The sequence below is a fragment of the Rhinopithecus roxellana genome, chromosome 4, assembly GCF_007565055.1.
Source record: "Rhinopithecus roxellana isolate Shanxi Qingling chromosome 4, ASM756505v1, whole genome shotgun sequence".
In the NCBI taxonomy this organism is placed as follows: domain Eukaryota; kingdom Metazoa; phylum Chordata; class Mammalia; order Primates; family Cercopithecidae; genus Rhinopithecus; species Rhinopithecus roxellana.
The window spans coordinates 49326686-49350817 of record NC_044552.1 but is presented as its reverse complement, the minus strand read 5'-3'; the positions used below and the strand labels follow the sequence as shown (position 1 = coordinate 49350817).

Genomic DNA, 24132 nt, shown 5'->3' with positions numbered 1-24132 from the left:
GAGGAAACAGGTAGGCTCTAACTGTATAAAACCACATAACATATTTGACTCACTAAAAATAATTTTTTTATGGGGTGAGAAGAAGAAAGGGCATAATAAAAGGTGACTTCAGTGAACATGGCTTGCAACATCATAAAGAATAGGCCATGAAATAAAGTTAGGTTTTATTTTGTAAGCATTGTGAAGCCATTACAAGTTTGTTTATTTGTTTTTGTTTTAGATATGGTTTTGCTCTGTTGCCCAGGCTGGAGTGCTGTGGCTTGATCACAGTTCACTGCAGCCTTGACTTCCCAGGCTCAAGCAATCCTCCCACCTCAGCCTCCTAAGTAGCTGGGACTATACCAAGCCTGGCTGTTTTTTTTGTTTTGTTTTGTTTTGTTTTGTTTTGTAGAAACAAGGTTTCATCACGTTGCTCACGCTGGTCTTGAACTCATGGGCTCGAGTGATTCTCCTGCTTCAGCCTCCCAAAATGCTGGGATTATGTAATTATTTATGTAAGTATCAGTCCCTGTGCTCTGCCCCACTATTGCAAGTTTTTAAGAAGAGGAATGACTGATCAAATTCGTAGTTTAGAAAGATCAATCTGACAAAGCAGTATGACAAATGGATTACATAAGGACAATATAAGGTGTATAGAGAAGATTTATGAGGCCTTTAAGATATTTCAGGTGAAAAATGATGAGAACCTAAAAAGTATCAGTGTATATAAAAAGGAGAGTATGAACACCAAACTTATACTTGCAATATAAAGCCCATCTATTTTAATGACATCATAGATGTAGTGTTCACTAATTGGGGATGGTTTAGGATGGATTGAGATGGGAACGGAATGATGCAGTTATTGAGGCAAAGGAAATATGTAAGATGACAGTCAGTTTTCTAACTTGGCAGTCATTCTTTTTCACTAGTCATTACGGGTCAAGTGGAGCGCCTATTGATCTGTAAGATGTGCTAATTGTTACAATGGACTACAGTTACTTGAATTCCATGTGTCTTGTCTGCCCCTACTCAACAATTACAAGAGTTTCTTGGAGCTTCAGAATTGGTAAGGAACAGATTCGTTTTGTTGTAATTAATAAAAGTACCAAAAAGCCCAAGAGATCTGAACAAGAAGGTCTCTGTTTGAAAGAACACAAGGGTTTCCCTTTAGTCCACGCTTCCAAAAACAAGTACATTGGTACCAATCTAGTGTTGCTGTGGAGAAATTAGGGTCTATCTTTGTTGTTCCACTTTGTTTCAAAACATGCACCTGAGAGGGACACAGCTCTTCCTGCGGTGTGTGTGGTTGCCAAGGGACTAAGACCTGTCTAATTTATCCTAGTTATTTCCCTTTCTCTTGTATTTTCTTTGCATTATTCAGAATTAAAGCAATGATCTCATCTTACTTTTCCAAAAACAAAAAGAGAATTTATTAGATCAATACAAATTCAGTAAAATAGTAATAAAATACCCATGCATTATGACAATACAATTCTATTGCTTTTCTTATTTAATAGGTTACTGGGCTTATTCTTCTTAGACACTTCTTTGAGAAAATAAAGAATATGAAATATTTTGTTTGATATCCTAGTTTTACTTTTATTAACATGGTTTTAAACAGGGTATCTATAGATGTGTTAATGCCAATGGAATACTTTAACTCTGATGACCCAGAATAAAATTTCTGCAAAATTTGCTTTATCTGTCCAATAATAAGAGATCAAAAGCCCTGATACTCATGAACACTTTGACCTGGGAAAACCTACAGGCTACTTTCCCACAGGTATAGGGGCTTCTTATCAGGCTCCACAGATACTATAGGCTAGGTCTGCAACCAAAAAGACCATTCAAAGTTTTGGGAAATAATAGAGAATAGTAGCTGGTAAGAGATCATGGAAGTAATATAAGGAGGTGAAAAGTAAAAAGGATCACAGTAATACAAGGAAGTAAAAAGTAAAACATGATTTCACAAATGAGGAAGAGAGATACCAAGAAGACAGGGAAGTTGATTACAGTTTCAGCCTGAAAAAAATGAAGAGGGTCAGAATTCACACACCCTCTTAATAAATTTCAAACAGCCATTCTCCCACTATATTCATGCTAGTTTGTGTACAAAACCAGTTTTCATAATTATGACAGGCTTTTTGTTTAGTGGGGCCAAACCGTAACATGTGCCAGTAAAGAATGCTGGGGCAGATATTCATGGAGCGGATGGTATTCCTGTACAAATTCAATAAATTGTGCGTGCTACTTAGAGTAAAATAGTATGTTTAGTTTAAGTTTGATATATTGAAGGCTTTTTTGGCTTTAATAGCAATATTATTACATTATTTATTAGGCATTTAATGGTGCCGTTTCACATAATTCTCATTCTGCTCTCCTCTACCCTTCTGCTTTTTTCCCTCCTTCTCCCTCACCTTCTTCTGTTACTCATACCTCCTAAAAGTCATCTGAAGACCAATTAGACTTGGAATATTCACTATAAAGCTTTGGGAAGGTTGCCACAGACATCCCCTCACCAGACATTTCAACAAGTTGATTGTATCACATACCATTTAGGCACAGTTTTAAAAATTTGTTCATTTATTTTTGGATGCATAATAAATGTACATAGTTTGGGGGTAGACATATTGAACTTTAGGTGTCTATAAAATATTGGTGGGAATATCTGACAAAGAGTGATAGAAAGTTCTGAGGCTTAAGACAATGAGACTAAGAAGAGCACAGGGTAAGAATGTTGCTGTTCAAATCAAGGAAGAAATGCATTTTAAGGATAATTGAGTACTTAACAGCTTGAACACCAAAATGAAGTCCTTATTTCAACACCAGCCCATTGGCTGGTGGGCTTTTCCACCACTACCCAACTCAGATCTTCTCTGCTCATTTTTCTTTAAGAGCTGACTCTCACATCTGTATTTTCAGACACTTTTTATGCATGGCACTGTAAGTATATATCTAAAGATAATAACTATTTACATCATTCCCAAATACTGCCGTTACTTGAATTCACTAATTGTATGCCCTTCTAACAACAGTCACTATATACCATTAACGATGGTTGTAGGCATGAGGAAAGAGTTTAACATTCCGTTAGGTCTCTATGACCCATTTAATTTATTTGCAGAGCAAGTATTTATATTCTGATTATAATTCCAAGAATTGGCCTTTTCTTGATGGGGTAGAGATTATACCCATTATCCTAATGTTTGTCCTCTTTTAGTGAAGACAGAAGAGCTCTATCTGTGATGTACTATATATTTTTGATAGCAGTTACCTTTATCTTAACCTTACCTGACCAATCTGCATTTGGCACAGTGAAAATGTTCTACTTCTTGCATCTCCCATGCAAATTTATTCTCTATTTCAGCCATAAAATATCTTAGTTCTTCAACCTTTAATTGTACTCCTTCCTTTATTACTACTTCCCTATACTCTTTCTCCCAGGCGATATGAAACAAGCATAAGGCACAGTAGCACTAATGACTACCACTGTAAACTAGAAAAATCAGCTAGTCTACATTTTCACTATCAAAATCACATCAAATTCAATGTGCCCAACAGTGAATCCATGATATGCACTTTTCCAGCCAGGTCTGACCTGGTCTTGGTCATGAAACTGAAGTCTGAATGAGTTACAACATAAGATTCTGTGTATATCAGATAAAGCTTATGTGTTTATATACCTATTACTCATTAATTTATGAAAGTTATTTATTAATTTCCAGCACTTACCATATCATTAGGTGGCACCAGGATCCATGGAGTTACATCTAAGAGAACTAAGCATCTTTAAAGTATCTCTTATCCACAAAACTCATAACCATCCCATAACCAAGACCTGTTATTTTTCTCCTTAATCATCTCTTTAATCTACCCATTATAATTTTTTAAATTTTCACTGCCATTAAAGTTCAAAAAACAGCCAAGTCTTACCTGGACCATTGTAGTAGCTGTTTAACTTGTTTTCTCTCATTCATGCTGCCTTCTCCCATTCCATTGTACATACTACAATCAGAGAGATCTTTAAAAAGACAAATATGATAATGTCATCTTCATTGAAACTCTTCAGAAACCTCTCATTGCTTCTAGGATTAAAAAAAAATTGACTTGGCATACAAGATCCTAATTCTCCAACCTCATCTTGCAATATTCTTTTTTTTTTTTTTTTTTTTTTTTTTAAGACGGCGTCTTGCTCTGTCACCCAGACTGGAGTGCAGTGGTGCGATCTCGGCTCACTGGAACTTCCACCTCCCAGGTTCAAGCAGTGCTCCTGCCTCAGCCTCTTGAGTGGCTGGGATTACAGATGCACTACACAATACCCAGCTATTTTTAGTAGAGACAGGGTTTCACCATGTTTGTCAGGCTGGTTTCAATCTCCTGACCTCATGATCTGCCCACCTCTGCCTCCCAAAGTGCTGGAATTACAGGTATGAGGAACCACGTTTGGTCTCATTTTGCAATATTCTATCCCTTTTCTCTGCATTCTAGGCATACCAGCTCTCTTTAAGTTTCCTGAACTTGTCTCATGACTTTTGTACATATTGTCTACAGATGTATATTTGTACATATGTGCACATATATTGTCCATATGTATAAAATATTAAACCCATAGTTCCACCTCCTCTCATTCCTCTCTGTGAGTGCCATGCACTGCAACTGCTTCTAATTTGCTATCTTGGCCTCTCCTCAACTAAGATACTTTTTATGGGTCTATCAACACATAACCCCATTGTAAGTCAAGAATATCTATAGTATACTCAAGAATTTACTGTTTATATCTTCCTTTTGTTCATACAAAAAGATACAAAATCCAAAACTGATTGCTGATTTTTAGCACATGATCCATAATGCTATCTTATAAAAAGGAGTAAAAATGTAACTCATTTGAACTAAATTTGTTCAATAATAGCTCAACCCTAATACATCTTAATTTACTATAATCTAGGAACCCATAATTTATATACACTGAGGTAATTGCTACTGTTTCTCTATCCAAATCAATGAACAGTCCTCAACTGTTAGGCCTATGTCCTGGAAACTAATCAACTAGAGTTCCATGTTAATCTGTTTCTTTCTATGCTTTATTTGAATATCTGGTATGTATAAAGATGACATGGCTATAAATTTTCCCATTTGAGATATCAATAACTAGAACTGTTTCTTTCTTTTATCTTACAGTCAAGCTTTGATCATTATTTTCCAAGTTCTTAACAACTCTTTGTTAACAAATAAAAAGAATCCAGTAAAATGCCTGAGACATTGGAGGCACTCAATAAATGTTATTTACCCAACTGACCTTACACACGATTTTAATTTACCTTACTATTTTCTCAAATTTGCCCATTATTATCCTTATCTTATTAAAAACATAAAAAACCATAAGTGCCTTTATTTTCTTTTAAAATTCTAAAATGCTTATTTTTCTTTGAAGCAATCTACAGAGAAAAATAACTTGACAATTTGAATAACTCTGACAAAGATCTTAAGTCCTACCTTTAGGAGCCAAACAACAGTGGCAGAAAGAGACATGAAGTAAACAATGACAAAAATACTACAATAAAAATATGTTCTATGACCAGAAAGATGAATAAAGTTTTCTTATTTAGGAGAGTTAAGCAGAGTGGTATTTATGTTATTTATAGGAAGACATGGGGGGTAAAAAGAGATACTAGGAATATACAGAAAGAACGTGACATATCCCAGAATATTTAAGCACCCAACCCAGATGGAGTTGAGAATGAATGGCAGGGGTAAGTGGGATGAGGATGGGTAGGCAGGCACATGCTAGATCAGGGAAGTCCGTGTATTTGACTTTAAGGAGCAGAAAAACATTGAATGATTTAAAGGATACAAGCAATGTGAGAAGATTTGGCTTTTTCAAACCTTACTGTAGTTGCAGCAGCATGGTGCTTTTATTTAATAAGTCCTCTCCAAAGAGAAAATGAGGGCAGTTTAAGAACTGTATAATTTACGGTAAGTTATATGACAGCTATCGCTAAAACAGTGTTATCAATTTACTGCTTTTTACAATGGAGGAAGAGAGCAAGTCTTGGATTAGTGCACTAAAGAAAACTAACCTTTTCCCCCATAAATGCAAAGATTGCATAGAGAACAATTATGTCAGACTAATACAATTTATTTCTATGATGTCATCTATCTGGGCTTCAGTAAGGAAGGATCCAGTTCCTGATGGAAATCAAAATAACAAGCTAGACTGATACAATCTAGAACACTCCACCACTGAGAGAAAGAACATGAAATTAGAGGAAGGGCTGATTACTTCTGTTTGGAAACAGAGGGTAGCGGGTGGGTGATCTGCCTATAGCTACTGCTGTTTAGTATCTTTATTCATCAATGTTTGAGTGCTTACCTATTAATTTTTCATATGATAAAAACTTTGTCAAAATTGATTACTTGAAAAAGCAAACATCTTTACATTTTAATGCATATTATATAGATGAAAGTACAGTGTAAACAAATGAAAAGCAATATATGAAGAAGAAAACAAACTCTAAGTAAAGAAAAATTGTATCAGAAAAGTTTAATGTGTTCCTGGGGCCATGGAGATCCTCATGTATATAAATGCATTCATGAATTAAGTTATGCTGGTAGTTTAACATGCATGTATTTTGCTGCAATGTGCAAATAAAAGTATGTAAGAAATTTAAATGATTCCCCTTAAAGAAGCATTTCATCCTACTCAGGTAAACAAATTTATTTTAACATCATATTTCAATTATAATATTGTCATAAAACCTTAGACTTATTAAATTAATCCTCATAATAACCCTATAATACAGGTACTACTGTATCTCATTTTAAAGATGAGGAAGCTGTTGGCCGGGCATGGTGGCTCATGCCTGTAATCCCACACTTTGGAACGCCAAGGTGGGTGGATCATTTGAGATCAGGAGTTTGAGACCAGCCTGGCCAACATGGTGAAACCCTGCCCCTACTAAAAATACAAAAATTAGCCGGATGTGGTAGGGAGCTCCTGTAATCCCAGCTACTTGAGAGGCTGAGGCAGGAGAATTGCTTGAACCCGGGAGGCGAATGTTGCCATGAGCTGAGATCCGGCCACTGCACTCCTACCTGGGCGACAGAGTGAGACTCCATCTCAAAAAAAAAAAAAAAAAAAAAAAAAAAGATGAGGAAGCTAAGTATCATAGTCACTAGTAAACTGTGGAGTAATTTCAAGATCTAGAGAAAAATTTTTAGCAGATAAGGATTTAAAGCAAACTAAACTTATTAGAAATAAGCCCTGGGCATTATTTATTGCCACATTTGAATACTCACTAGGAGAATACAATAGCATTAGACATATCAGGAATTTTACAAAGCATGATCAAAATTTGATTTGATGTAATGCACAGTAACATGTCAAACATATCCGAAATGTTGTTTATAACAGTGACCTAGTAAGGATGATTTTGACCCAAGTTACTGTTTGAAGAGAAAACTGGAGGAGACTATTTCTAGCAGAATATTCTTTATCCTCTGGAGGGGCCTTTCACATGCCAACAACCTGACAGATGATGAAGAATGCATCATGACAAAACTGACCTCAAACTTTCAATAAGATCCACAATGTTATTCTTATTTGCAGATGCTTTTTAGCTACTACAGTGCAATTTAGAAAACAATGACTCCAGGGAGAAGCATGGTCTACTATTTAGTGCATTGTGTAACATTAAGATCTACTGAAATTTGCTGGTTCTTTGAAATAAAATGAATCTCTAGTGCTTGGCATTATCCTGCATCATAAATTCCTAAGGAACGGAATGAGCTTTGACTGTCTTACCTTGAGAATATGTAAATTCACGTAAAATATATAAGACAAATACTGGCTTAGATGAAGCTCCACCAGTACTCGAGGCCCCCGCCTTTCGGACTGGGAGCTAGCGTGGCGCAGGCACTGAAGGCAGCAGCAGGGCCAGAGGCTCAGCGGCTCCCATGACTGAACATAAACTTGCGGTAGTTGGAGCTGGTGGCGTAAGCAAGAGTGCCTTGACGATACAGCTAATTCAGAATCATTTTGTGGACGAATATGATCCAACAATAGAGGATTCCTACAGGAAGCAAGTAGTAATTGATGGAGAAACCTGTCTCTTGGATATTCTCAACACAGCAGGTCAAGAAGAGTACAATGCAATGAGGGACCAGTACATGAGGACCGGGGGGGGGGGGGGGAGTTCTTTGTGTATTTGCCATAAATAATATTAAATCATTTGAAGATATGCACAATTATAGAGAAGAAATAAAAAGATTTAAGGACTCTGAAGATGTGCCTATAGTCCTAGTAGGAAATAAAATGTGATTGGCCTTCTAGAATAGTAGACACAAAACAGGCTCAGGACGTAGCAAGCAGTTAGGGGATTCCTTTTATTGAAACATCAGCAAAGACAAGACAGGGTGTTAATGATGCTTCTATACATTAGTTTGAGAAATAAAGAAAAGATGAGCAAAGATGGTAAGAAGAAGAAAAAGAAGTCAAAGACAAAGTGTGTAATTATATAAATACAATTTGTACTCTTTTCTTAAGACATACTTAAGTAAAAGTGATTTTTATACATTACACTAAATTATTAGCATTGTTTTAGCATTACCTAATTGTTTTCCTGCTCCATGCAAACTGTTAGCTTTTACCTTAAATGCTTATTTTAAAATGACAGCGCAAAGTTTTTTTTCCTCCAAATGCCAGTATTACCAGAGTTTTGGTTTTCAAACTAGCAATGCCTGTGAAAAAGAAACTGAATACCTGTGATTTCTGTCTTGGGTTTTTTGGTGCATGCAGTTGATTACTTCTTATTTTTCTTACCAATTGTGAACATCGGTGAGAAACAAATTAATGAAGCTTTTGAATCATCCCTATTCTGTGTTTTATCTAGTCACATAAATGGATTAATTACTAATTATAATTTCAGTTGAGGCTTTATAATTGGTTTTCCTGAAACATTGAGGAAACACAAATTTATGGGATTCCTGATGATTCTTCTTCTAGGCATCATGTCCTGTAGTTTGTCAACCCTGGTGAATGTAAAGTTACACTGTTCACAAAAGTTTTGTCCCCCTTTCCACTGCTATTAGTCATGGTCACTCTCCCAAAAATATTATATTTTTTCTATAAAAAAATGGAAAAAAATTACAAGGCAATGGAAACTATTATAAGGCCATTTCCTTTACACATTAGATAAATTACTATAAAGACTCCTAATAGCTTTTCCTGTTAAGGCAGACCCAGTATGAAACTGGAATTATAGCAACCATTTTGGGGCTATATTTACATGGCACTAAATTTTTATAATAATTGAAAGAATTTTAACAGGTATAAAAAATTCTCATAGGAATTAAATGCAGTCTCCCTGTGTCAGATTGTTCTTTCATAGTATAAGTTTAAATCTTTTATTCAACTTCAGTCTTTGGAGATAGTTTTAATTCTGCTTGTGATATTAAAGATTGTTTGGGCCAGTCATAGCTTAGTAGGTGCCAAAGAGACCAAGGTTGCAAGGCCAGGCCCTCTGTGAATCTTTGAGCTTCACAGAGAGTTTCACAGCATGGACTGTGTCCCCAGGTCATCCAGGGTTGTCATGCATTGGTTGGTCAAAATGCGGAGGGATTAGGACAGTTTGGATAGCTCAACAAGATACATTCTCACTCTGTGGTGGTCCGGCTGACAAATCAAGAGCATCGCTTTTGTTTTTAGAAAACAAACTCTTTCTTAAAAATTACTTTTAAATATTAACCCAAAAGTTGAGATTTTGGGGTGGTGGTGAGCCAAGACATTATTATTTTTTAAACAATGAAGTGAAAAAGCTTTAAAATCTCTAGGTTTGGCTAGTTCTCTTAGCAATGGTTAAATTAACATTTCATAAACACTTTTCAAGTCTGATCCACATTTAAGATTATTGCTTTAAAAATAAATATTAATAAAAACAATGCTTTTAATACACTTAAAATGTTACTTGTTTTAAAATACATGAAGTGAGATGGTGTGGTGAGATGAAAATATCACTCGACTAGAAGGAAGGTGACTTAGGTTCTAGATATATGTCTTTTAGGACTCTGATTTAGAGGAAATCACTTACTATCCTTTTCTTCATGTTAAAAGAAGTCATCTCTGCCAGGCGCGGTGGCTCACGCCTGTAATCCCAGCACTTTGGGAGGCTGAGGTGGGCGGATCACGAGGTCAGGAGATCGAGACTATCCTGGCTAACACGGTGAAACCCCGTCTCTACTAAAAATACAAAATATTAGCCAGGCATGGTGGCGGGCGCCTGTAGTCCCAGCTATTCGGGAGGCTTAGGCAGGAGAATGGCGTGAACCTGGGAGGCAGAGCTTGCAGTGAGCCAAGATTGTGCCACTGCACTGCAGCCTGGGCGAGAGCAAAACTCCGTCTCAAAAAAAAAAAAAAAAAAAAAAAAAAAAAAAAAAAAAAAAAGTCATCTTAAACTCTTCTCTTTTTTACAACTATATGATTTATATTCCGTTTACATAGGATACACTTATTTGTCAAGCTCAGCACAATCTGTAACTTTTTAACCTATGTTACCACCTTCAGTGCCAATCTTGGGCAAAATTGTGCAAGAGGTAAAGTTTATATTTGAATATCCATTCTCATTTTAGGATTCTCCTTCCATATTAGTGTCATCTTGCCTGCCTGCCTTCCACATGCCCCATGACTTGATACAATTTTAATGCTTCTAATTCTCCTAACCATAACCTTTACTGCTGCTGTGGATATCGCCATGATGGTTTCCCATTAAATCACATCAAAATCCCCTGCATCTTATTTCCTCAGGTCTCAAAAGAATCTGACAGATATCATAATGGGATTTGACCTAATAGCTAATTTTCAGGTGGTGGCTGATCCTTTGAACACCTCTCTGCTGCCCAATTCATTAGTGACAGTAGGAATTTTCAAACCTGGTACAAACAGACAGAACCCTATCCAGTGGAAGAAGATTTTAATAACGATAGTGCTAAAAGAATTTCTTAGGTAATCTACAAGTAGGACTATCCCTGGTAACAGTAATACATTTCAACGTTTTAATAACGAGAAATCTTACAATGAAAAAATACTTGAACATTTAATTCATAAAGCTTACTTTTTGTTTGTTTGTTTTTTGGCGGGATCAGAGTCTCACTCTGTCACCCAGGCTGGAACGCAGTGGTGTCATCTTGTCTCACTGTAACCTCCAACTCCCAGCTTCAAGCGATTCTCGTGCCTCAGCCTCCTGAGTAGCTGGGATTATAGGCATGTGCCACCATCCTCAGCTAATTTTTGTATTTTTAATAGAGATGAGGTTTCACCCTACTGGCCAGGCTGGTCTGAAATTCCTGACCTCAAGGGATTCGCCCATCTCCGCCTCATAAAGTTTACTGTTTATTTCTTTAGAGGTAAAAACTATCTTAAGACTTCCGTTTGTCAAAAAGTCATGATTTCTTGATAATTATGTAGTAATATATTTTTATAACCAAGCAGTTAGTTTAAGACTGAATTTATATTTAATAACTTCTGTGTTAGTACTGGGTAGCATGAATTCTGCATTGAGCAATTGAATGGCATACCACTGATAGCTGTCTGTCAAAAACTGAAAACTTCTTTCTAAAGATACTCACATGAGTTCTTGAAGAATAGTCATAGCTAGACTAAGATTTGTGTTTTAGTTTAATAGTTGAAGTGCCTGTTTGGGATAACGATAGGTAATTTAGATGAATTTAGGGGGAAAAAAGGTTATCTGCAGAAATGTTGAGGGCCCATCCCCACCCCCCAAATAGAGCTAACTGGGTTACAATGTTTTATCCGGAAGTTTCCAATTCCACTGTCCTGTGTTTTAATGTTGAAAATACTTTTGCATTTTTTCTTTGAGTGCCAAGTTCTTATTAGTACTATTGCTTAATGTAACATGTTTACCTGGAATGTATTTTGTGGAAACTGAAACCTGCACATTTTGTACATCGTGCTTTCTTTTGTGGGACATATGCAGTGTGATACCGTTGTTTTCCATCATTTGGCTGCACTGACCTAGGAATGTTGGTCATATCAAACATTAAAAATGACCACTCTTTTAATTGAAATTAACTTTTAAGTGGTTATAGGAGCATGTGCTGTGAAGTGATCTGAATTTGCAATATTTTTGTCATGAACCGTACAGCTCCTAATTATTATAATGTAATAAAAATAGTTACAGTAAAAAAGAAAAACAAAATTCTGATTCAGTAGTTCTGGGATGTGGCCAAGGTTTCTGCATTTCTCACATTCTTCCATGTGATAATCATAATACTGTTGCAAGGGGTCCAAGCTACACATGTTGAGGAGCAAAACTGTATAGTTACTCACACGACACATCAAAGATTACACCACGTACAACGCACAAACACACAAGCATGCACACACACATACACACACACACACACACACACACGTTTATTCCTGAGGAATTATTACCTGCATGAAATACATAATTCATTTGTCCTTGTAACTTTACACAGATTATTTTCTTTTTTCCCCTAATATCTTTCTCTTTCTTATCAACTAATACATTCCTGCCCCCAACACACTTTGTGCAATTTCATTTAAATAAACACTGAATCATAATTATCTGAGGCAGGAATTGAATTCTCATTATTATCCACATTACTGACATATTTTTGTTTAATGAATATGAGATGCTGCCCACAGGGGTCTTCCAATCCACTTGGAGAGACAAAAATAATTGTCATAATACACTATGAAGATTAGAAACAGAACCATAGAAACTCTTAAAATTGTATTCCTAAGATAATAGTTTTACATATATGGAATTTAATGGTTTCAAGTTCATAGACCTATGTTAAAAACCCCAATGTCTTATCAAGAGAAAGGAGAAAGAAATGGGGGACAGTATGGTCTGTTAATGAAATAAGCCGAACTCTAAAATATTTAAAGAGGTTTAGTCTGAGCCAAATATGAGTGACCATGGCCTGGAATAGAGTCTAAAGATGTCTTGAGAACATATGCCCTAGTCAATCAGGTTAAGCTTGGTTTTATACATTTTAGGTAGACAGAAGTTACAAGTCAAGACATAAGTTAATACATGTAAGGTATATGTTGGTTTGGCCCAGAAAGGCAGGACATCTCAAAGCCAAGGACTTAACAAGTAATAAATGGATTCAAAAATTTTCTAATTAGCAATTGGTTGAAAGAATTAAGCTTAGGCCGGGTGCAATGACTCATGCCTATAATCCCAACACTTTGGGAGGCTGAGACAGGTGGATCACCTGAGATCAGGAGTTCAAGACCAGTCTGGCCAACATGGTGAAACCCCATCTCTACCTTAAAAATATATATATATATATATACATATATATAAAACTAAAAATTAGCCAGACGAGGTGGTGGGCACCTGTAACCTTAGCTACTTGGGAGGCTGAGGCAAGAGAATCTCTTGAATCAGAGGTAGGAGTTTAGAGTGAGCCAGATCATGCCACTGTACTCCAACTTGGGCAACAGAGCACTCCTTCTCAAAATAAATAAATAAATAAATAAATAAATAAATAAGAATTAAACTTTGCCTAAAGAGTTGAATCAGCAGAAAGAAATGCTTGAATTAAGATAAGAAGGGTTATGGAAGCCAATGTTCTTGTTATGTAGATGAAGCCTCTGAGTAGAAAGCTTCAGAGAGAATAGATGGTAAATGTCTCTTTTGGGACAGTAAAAGGTGTTAAACTCTTAGTTAAATCTCTCCTGGATCTGGAAAAGACCTAGAAAGGGAAGGAGATTCTCTACAGGATGCAAATTTTCCCCACAAGAGACGACTTTGCAAGTCCATTTCAAAATATGTCACAGAAACATATTTTAGGGTAGAACACTTTGATTTTCTTCAGGGTCTTCTCTCTGTCATGTGATGCTATACCAGAGACAGGTTGGAATTTGACGCTTTATTGTTACAAAGAGTGTTTTGTCAATCTTATGACAAATCTATTTTAATGTTAATGCTGATTGGTTAAACTGGGGGTATATGTTAGGGAACGGGTATAATGGAGCATGTCCAACCCCCTTCCTGTCATAACCTGAACTAGGTCCTCAGGTTCCCTTAGTCAAAGGTTGGGAGTCCTTTCAGTTGGTTAAGGGGCTTATAATTTTATTTTTGGTTTATATGTCCAAATGTAATAGACTGTCATGGGAGTCAGAATGACAGTGGTGAAAGGGCAGAACTCCACTTGTTTACTGTGAAAGAGAGGAGAGAGAGAATCAACAATACACGAAAGACAGTAACGGACATTATCCATGGTCCGTCTGTTTGTGTAGGGTGAGCAATGAAGAATATATGGAAATTAGCATGACCAAAATGAAGGTGCAGTGCTAGAAGTATCAGCGGGAAAGTGGATAGGCCTGAAAATGAAGAAGCCTGAATGCAATGTTTAGTCACTGGGCATGAAGGAGAGTGAGCAGGATATTAATGTTTCTGAGTAAGACAAGTGCCATAACAGAAATAGTATTTAAAAATTTATATCTTAAAAAAACAAAATTTAAATAGAATATTGTGTTATTCAGATTTAAATATAGCATGATCTGCTCACAAAATTATTCCTTCAATATGTGTCATAAAATATTTGAAAAAGAAAATATTCTATGTAACATGTTGGTTTACCTTTCCTATTATTGTAACCGCAAGACCAACCTATAGTGGGCCTACTCTGTTGATAAGATAATGTCAAGTTATCTTGTAGGTATAACAGAGCCTAAACTGGAAGTTATGTAACCCCATCACATGCAATAGAAAAAGATTTGACCTCTAACAAGACTCAGAACCAAGGATTCCTCCCTACAGAACCAAAAAGGCTGGGACATGATCAGAACTTAAATACTGGAACCCTTTCAAAGGTGAGGGACCTTTTGGCCCAGAAGATTCAGAATGTATTAGTTCATTCTCACATTGCCATAAAGAACTATCTGAGACTGGATAATTTATTTTAAAAAGAGGTTTGATTGACTCATGGTTCTACAGGCTGTACAGGAAGCATGGCAGGAGAGGCCTCAGGAAACTCACAATGATGGTGGAAAGTGAAGAGGAAGGTATCATGTCTTACATGGCTGGAGCAGGAGGAAGAGAGAGAAGGGGGTGGTGCTACAAACTAAACAACCGGATCTCGTGAGAACTCATTCACTATCATGAGAACAGCAAGGGGGACGTTTGCCCCATGATCAAATCACCTCCCACCAGACCACTCTTCGAACATTGAGGATCACATGAGATTTGGGCAGGGACACAAATTCAAACCATATAACAGGGCTAAAATCCACCCCAGCATACCTTATTCAAATGGTCAAATCAGACCTTGACAAGCCAACATTCCCAAATTCTTCCCCTTGTGCTCTGACCCTTTAAAACTTGCCCCAGACCCCAAATTGGGTAGACAGATTTGAGCTGCGTCTCTTGTCTCCTTGCCGGCTGGCCTTACAATAAAGCCTTTCTTTTCTCAAAAGCCAGTGCCATCGTATTGGCTTCTATGCTTGTCAGGCAGTGAGCCCATTTTCTGGTAAGATTGTATTAAATGACCTAGCTGCAGTTATCCAAAATTCATGATTTAAAAAGAAACAAAATTAGATCTTTATTATTTTTTTCACGTGTAGAACTAGTTTTTAATTTCAAAATGCTTCAGGGAAGGGTGTGAATGTTAGTGCTTTTAGGATATTAAAGCAAGTCTAGACTCAGTACTCAAGGAGTCCCTTTTATAAAAATATATACAAAATAAGAAGTGGTTTTACTAGAAGACAATAAAACACTTTCAGGATGATTTACAATTACTCATTCCCATTCCGGGTATATTTAACACAGAACAGGGATACGGTGTTATTTCCGTTGGGTAAACATATTATAGTGTGAAATAAATATCCACAGTCAGAACAATCTATGGAACATATTTTGTGACTTCAAAAAGTTTGTAGAATACATTTGATAGTCACGCTGAAACAAGAAGACATCTAAGATGTCAATTAAGGAAAAACAAAACTAGAAAATAGTTGAAGCTTGGCTGAGCGTGGTGGCTCACGCTTGTAATCTCAGCACCTCGGGAGACGGAGGCAGGGGTATCACCTGAGGACAGGAGTTCAAAACCAGTCTGGCCAACATGGCAAAACCATGTCTCTACTAAAAGTTAACCAGGCATGGTGGTGTGTACCTGTAATCCCAGCTACTCAGGAGGCTGAGGTGTGAGAATCACTTGAACCTGAGAAACCGAGGTTGCAATGAGCTGAAATGGCACCACTGCCCTCCAGCCTGGGGGACAGAGCAAAGCTCTGTCTCAAAAAAATACTACGAATAATGAAAATAAATAAACTAGAAAATAGTTGAAGCTTTTTCCAATGATTCCTCTTTCTTTCAGTTTGAATACTTTCTCTTGATCAGGAGTCTCAGGTTCCTTTTGTATGCATACTGATTCCTATAAATTTGGAACCAGAAAACTAAATAACCAGAAATTAAAGATATTGTAATATAAAAAATAAAATTACGTCGATTCTGCTATACATATTTTATTCTACTTTTGGGTGAAAATCCCAAATATTTTTGCCTGCTGTATACAATTATAAATCCTCTCACAATATTAATTTCATCAAAATTAACCTTCAAAATGTGCTTATTATAGTGTAAAACTTACTGTGAGCACACAAGAATGATATTTTTAGTCCCTAAATTATACCATAGTTTATGTTAAATTATTAACACAAAGGCAGTATGTAAATAAAGCAACTTGGCTAAATTCAAATTTCATTATCGCTAAAAATGCAGCAGTATTTATGTCTTTCACAATAAGGGAAAACCAGCTCTTCAACAGAAAAATTTATGTATGAAAACTTTCTTCTCTGAGTAAAAGTTGGGTAATAAAATATGTTTACTTTCAGGATTTCCAAATGCTTTACATAGCAATTGGCATTGAATATGCCTTCTTCCTGGTGTATAACCCTTCTGATTTATGCCACATAACACACTTATTAGTTATGCAAAAGTCAGTGACATGAATCATGTTAAGAACACAAAAAAATTTCTGTTTTTTGTGGATAGTATGTCCTTATTTTGATTTATGAGAAAAGTAGTACAGAGTTAAGAATTTAAATGGTTTAAATATCTTTGAATATTTAAAAGGAGATATCAAAATGTTAGCATATATACTTGTAATTTTTATTTTAAAAATTAACCCTTAAACCACTAAGGATTTAGACTTAATCAATTGTGTGTTGATTTAATGTAGAATCAGTTAACAATAGAGTTTAAGAATTGAATCCAGGCCGGGCCCGGAGGCTCATACCTGTAATCCCAGCATTTCGGAGGCTGAGGCGGGTGGATCACCTGAGGTTGGGAGTTTGAGACCAGCCTGACCAACGTGGAGAAACCCTCTCTCTACCAAAAATAAAAAATTAGCCAGGTGTGGTGGCACATACCTGTAATCCCAGCTACTTGGGAGGCTGAGGCAGGAGAATAACTTGAACCCAGGAGGCGGAGGTTGCAGTGAGCCGAGATCGCGCCATTGCACTCCAGCCTGGGCAACAAGAGCGAAACTTTGCCAAAAAAAAAAAAACCAAACACCAAAAACAAAACAAAACAAACAAACAAAAAACCGAAGAAGAAGAATTAAGTCCATTAAGATTTGGGAGAATTTGCTTTAAAAAAAAAACTGAGTCCAATCATAGAACCATTACTTATTAGCTGGGTTAAGTTTCTTAACCTCTTTAAACCATAGCATTCTCAATTCTAAAATAGTATTACTAAAAATAACCATCCAACAATACTAAAATTTGTATGAAACCACAAAAGACTTGGAATAGCCAAAGCAACCTGAGGGAAGAAAAAAAGAATGCTGGAGATACTATACTACCTGATTTCAAAATGACTATAAAGCTATAGTAATCAAAATAGCATCATAGTAGTATAAAAACAGATATATAGAATAATGGAACAAACAGAGTGTCAGAAATAAACCCACACATTTACAGTCAAATGATTTTTTGGCAAAGGTTCTGAGAGTACACAACGGAGAAAGAACAGTCAGTTTAAAAGTAGTATTGGGAAAACCGGATATCCATATGCAGAAGAATGAAACTGAACTCCTATCTCACACCATGTACAAAAATCAACTCAAAATGGATTAAAGACTAAATTTAAGACCCGATGTGGTAAAACCGCTGGAAGAAAGCAACCAATTTATGACACTATTTTGGACAATCATCTTTTGAATACAACCCAAAAGGCACAGGTAACAAAAACAAAAGTAGACATATGGGATCATATCAAACTAAGAAGCTCTTACACACCAAAGGAAACAATCAACAAGGTGAAGAGACAACCTACACAGTGGAAGAAAATATTTGCAAATCATAAATTTCATAAGGGGTTAATGTCCCAAATCTATAAGGAACTAAAACAACTCAGTAGCAGGACAACAAATAACCCAATTTAAAAATCTGCAAAGGACTTGAAGAAACATTTATTATAAGAAGACATATAAGTGGCCAACAGATATATGAAAAGTCACTCAACGTTACTAATTATCAGAGCAATGCAAATTAAAATCACAATGAGATATCACCTCATACCTGTTACGGTGGCTATTACCAAAAAGACAAAAGGTAAGTGTTGGCAACGATATTGAGAAAGAGATACCTTTGTGCACTTCATGGAAACATAAATTACTATAGCAATTACATAGAACAGTACGGAGGTTCCAAAAAAAAAAAAAAGCTACAAATAGCACTACCATATGATCCAGCAATCCCACTCCTGGACATATATGCAAAGGAAATGAAATCAGTATGTCAAAGAGATATCTGTACTCCATATTTACTGAGACACTATTCACAATAACCAAGGAACGGTATCTGCTTAAGTGTCCATCAATAGATAAATGGATGAAGAAAATGTGGTATATATACACAATGGAATTGTTTTCAGTGTTAAAAAGAGGGTTATTTGCCACAATATGGATGAACCTGGAGGATGTTATGTTACCAGAAATAAGCCAAGCACATAAAGATGAATACTGCATGATCTCCCTCACCTGTGAAATCCAAAAAAGTTGATTCATACAAATAAGAGTAGAATGGTAGTTACCAGAGGCTAAGAGTTGGGAGGGTGGAGGAATAGGGAGATGTTGATCAAAGAATATAAAGTTGGCCAGGCATGGTGGTTCACACCTGTAATCCCAGCACTTTGGGAGGCTGAGGCGGAAATATCACGAGGTCAAGAGATCGAGACCATCCTGGCCAATATGGTGAAAACCTGTCTCTATTTAAAAAAAGAAAAAAAAGAAAAAAATTAGCTGGGCGTGGTGGTGCACAACCGACGCAGTCCCAGCGACTCAAGAGGCTGAGGCAGGAAAATAACTTGAACCTGGGAGGCGGAAGTTTCAGTGAGCTCTGAGATCACTCCGCTGCACTACAGCCTGGGTGACAGAGGGAGAGTCTGTCTCAAAAAAAAAAAAAAAAAAGAAAAAAGAAAAAGATATAAAGTTTCAGTTAGACAAAAAGAATGAGTTTTCCAGATCTACTGCATAGCATAGTAATCATAGTTCATAATATATATTACATTTCAAATATATATGTTAAGTATTCATCTCACTGAAAATATATATTTTGAAAGTTCTGACTACAAGAAAATAAGTATATTAATGTATATTAATTAGCTCCATATAATCATTCCACAATTTATACATATATGTAAACATCACATTGTATCCCATAAGTATATACAATTATTGTCAATTTAAAATTTACACTAAAAATCTTTAAAACAGAAATAGAAGAATTGGCTAAATTGGATAAAATAAAATATATTACTAAAATTATAAAATTAATGCAATTTTTGTTATTTGAAGATTAAATGGCATTTTCCATTTAAAGCATTTAGTGCAATGTCAATCACAAAGTAACAACTCAATAATTAACAACACAGATTTTTGTTTTTATTGCATTATTGTTAATATTATTTTAAAGTTAAAGAGAAAGAGTTTCACAAATTTTTTTCAAAAATCTTCAAATACATATCAATGAAGCATTAAGTTATTGGGCACAAGTTTTTGTTTTTTAATTTAACCATTATAATATCTCTTGAATTGCCATATTCTTTCTATCTGCAGTGGTACATTTCACCACTTCTTAACCCTTGAATATAATGATAGTTATTTAGTTGGATGCTGGCTTTACTAACAACCAGCTCACTCTCTACACAACTACCAAAATGATGTTTTTAAAGAAGAATAAGAGTCCAGACATAATTTTGTAGAGTAATTTTACCCTGCTCTTATCTGCTAAGTACAACTATAATCTCTGGGGGTAGAAAATACAAAATGAAGTCAAACAGTAACTCTAAAAATTAGAAATACAAAGGTACACTGGTTAGGAACCCCGGGAGTGGAAAAGCAACATAAGGACAGGGCATCTTACTATCCTTCACCCCCCCAAAAAAGTAACCCTGGCCAATGCCTAGGAGGTTCATTCTCTCTTGGATCACATATGAGTTCTCTCAGCAATACCAGGCAAGTCCAGTACCACTGGTAAAGAGGGTTGATCTGGATCCACACTAAGAATAAACAGCCAGAGGAAGCATTGTCCTTTCCTGAGATGCTAAAGACTACCCTCCCTCACTGAGAGTAGCCAAGTGAACCAGTCACAACAAGCTGCCATACCTGGAACATGACCTTTGTCAGGAAAAGCTTTTTCCTTATCTTGAGGCACTAGGTGATGCAGCATGGGGCAACTCCTCCTGCCCCATTGAGAAGGACCAGCAAAGATCAGGGAAAGTTTCAGCCTCACTAAATAAATCAAGCAGACCAAAACAGCAAGGCGAAACTCTAAAAATGAAACTATCTTTGAAACCACAGCCAAAAAAAAAAAAAAAAAAGGTGCTGTGGAACTGCATGTTACAACTATACAGGGAGCTGCCTACTATAATGAAATATTTAAATAGGGCCTAGAATCTTCTAATATAATATCAAAAATAGTTCAGGACATAATAAATAAAGAAAAAAATCTCAACACAGCAAGAACCAGGAATATTATAACTTGAATGAGATAAGCAATTTAATGTCGCTAACACTTAGTGAATCAAATGCTGGAATTATATGGCAAGAATTCTAAAGCAGTCATCAAAAATTTTTCTAGAAGCAATTACAAATATCCTTGCAACAACAACAAAAAAAGACTTTCTAATCTCAGCAAAGAAATAGAGGTTATGAAAAAGAACCAAATGTAAATAATAGAACTGAAAGATACGATAATAAAAATCTAAAAAACTTGCTGGATAGGTTCAGTGGTAGGTCACAGATAACAGAGGATAGGATCAGTTAACTTGAAAACAATCAATAGAACATACCCAATTTTCACAACAGAGAGGGAAAAGAGAGAGTGCAACAGATAGTGTGCACGAGAGGATGTAAAAATAGAAGAAATAAAACTGCCCCTACTTACAGATGTCATGATTGTCTTCGTAGAAAACCCATGGCATCTGTAAAAATGCTTCTAGAATGAATACGTGAGTTCAGCATGATTGCAAAATACAAGATCAACACACAAAAATCAATCACATTATGGTATAATACCAATGAACTTCGGTAGACCGAAATTAAAAACATAATACTATTTATAATCAGTCTAATGAAAATGAAGTACTTACTGAGGTATATACTTACTGATACCTGTACAGAGTCTATATGTGGAAACTTATTAAATGCTGTTGAAAGAAATCAAAGGAAACCTAAACAAATACAGAAGCATAACATGTTCATAGATTTGAAAATTCAACATTGAAAAAAAATGTGAATTCTCCCCAGATTGTTCTATGGGTTCAATGACAATTACTATCAATATTCCAGTAAGAATTTTTTTTTTTTTTTTTTTTTGAGGCAGAGTCTTGTTCTATCGCCCAGGCTAGAGTGCAGTGGCACGATATTGGCTCAATGCAACCTCCATCTCCTGAGTTCAAGCTGTTCTCCTGCCTCAACCTCCTGAGTAGCTAGAATTACAGGTGCCTGGCTAATTTTTGTATTTTTAGTAGAGACGGGGTTTCACCATATTGGCTAGGCTGGTCTCGAACTCCTGACCTCGTGATACACCCACCTTGGCCTTCCAAAGTGCTGGGATTACAAGCATGAGCCACCATGCCCAGCCCCCAGTAAGAATTTTTACAGGCATAGACAAGCTCATTATACAATATATACAGAAGAAAACACAGCTCTAGAATAGCTTTTTAAAAAATCTTTGTACAGAAAAATAAAACAAAGGAATTACTCTATTTGATATAAAATCTTATTAAAAAGTGACTGTAAACAAGGCACCATGATACTGACAGAGGGATTATAGATTAGTGGAACAAAATTGAGAACCCAGAAATACACCTACATAAATATACTTAACTAATTTCTGACAAAGGTGCAAAAGCAATTCCAAGGAGGAAATATACCCTTTTCAACAAATGGTATTGAAGCAACTGGACATCCATAGGCAAGAAAATAAGCCTTGACCTAAATCTCAAGCCTTATACAAAAATTTATTCAAAATCAATCATAGATGTTAGTATAAAAGTATAAAACTTTTAGAAAAAAATATAGGAGACAGTCTTTAAAGTCTAAAGCTAGTGAAGAGTTGTTAGACTTGACATTAAGAGATGATCCATAAAAGGCAAAATCGATAACATGGACCCCATCAAAATTAAAAAAATTTGCTTTGTGAGAGCTTGTGTGAAGAGGATGAAAAGACAATCTACACAATGGAAGAAAATACAAACCACATGTCTGAAACAGGGCAGCTATTTAGAAGACAGAAAGAATTCTCGAAACTCAATGATGAAAAACAATTTAATTAGAAAATGGGCACAAAACACGAATAGACACTTCACCTAAGAGTGTGTACACATGGCATATATGCACATGAAAAGATAGGCAATGTCATCAGCCATTAGCAAAATGCAAATTCAAACCACAGTGAGTGCTTGCTTCAGTAGCACATGTGCTAAAATACTATGTAACAGAGAAGATTAGTATAGCTCCTGCACAAGGATGAAACACAAAGCATTCCTTTTCTAATGTTTACAGATAGGAAAACTGAGGCTCCAATAAGCAAAGTGACTTTACCAACTAAGAGTCATTTCAGCTTTAAACTATTTCCAATTCTCTTCCTCTAACAAACAAAAACCACAATGGGGTATCACTGAGTATCTATCAGAAGAGGTATAATTAAGGCCAGGCGCGGTGGCTTACGCCCATAATCCCAGCACTTTGGGAGGCTGAGGTGGGTGGATAACTGAGGTCAGGAATTCGAGACCAGTTTGCCCAACATGGTGAAAGCCTGTCTCTACTAAAAATACAAAAATTAGCTGGGCATGGTGGTGGGTGCCTGTAATCCCAGCTACTCAGGAGGCTAAGGCAGGAGAATTGCTTGAACCCGGGAGGTGGAGGTTGCAGTGAACTGAGCTCATGCCACTGCACTCCAGCCTGGGCGACAGAGGGAGACTGTGTCTCAAAAGAAAAAAAAAAAAAGAATAGATATAATTAAAATACTGGAATGATGTGTGACTATATACTATTTAATTCTATGTCTTCTTTTTTTTTTTTTTTTTTTTTTTTTTTTTTTTTTTTTGAGATGGAGCCTCACTCTGTCGCCCAGGCTAAAAGACTCTCCTAAAATGGAAACTAATTTTCAGTCTGTTGGACAAACTACTGGTATGATTTGATATTTACAGATATTTTTACCATGCACTAGTAATAGACAGAATAAACTAATACTTTCAGAATTTAGTGGTTGTTTTGCACTTAATGTATGAAGATAACATTGTACCAAATTATGCATTATTCATTGAGGAAAAAGAAGTCAACCAATATCCAATACATTAAAAATGTTTCATACTCTGAAATAATCCAATATGTTACATTTTTGAATGTGGAAACTGTCAAAATATTGTTTCAAGGTGTTTCTTTTATCTTAGATTGATTTTACTCATTTTTATGCTCTGAATATTTTGTTTTCAATATACTAAAAAAGGATAATACACTTTTATTGTTCATTTTAATCATGTGTATGTCTATGTCATGAGCTTGATATAAAAGACATTTTAAGAACTACTAGAAGATGTTACAAAGTAATTTGAACATCACTGAAATTTATTTCTACTTTTGATATCAAAG

At 35.9% G+C, this 24132-nt stretch overlaps 1 non-coding gene and 1 pseudogene across 1 annotated transcript; both read left to right on the top strand.

Moving 5' to 3' along the window:
• The first annotated feature begins 7932 nt into the window (after positions 1 to 7932).
• On the top strand, positions 7933 to 8496 carry LOC104671635 (annotated as a pseudogene).
• A 14440-nt stretch (positions 8497 to 22936) lies between these two features.
• Positions 22937 to 23039, top strand: LOC115897137. Its single transcript, XR_004057073.1, has one exon. It is a non-coding gene; the product is annotated as a U6 spliceosomal RNA (small nuclear RNA).
• Positions 23040 to 24132: the final 1093 nt, after the last annotated feature.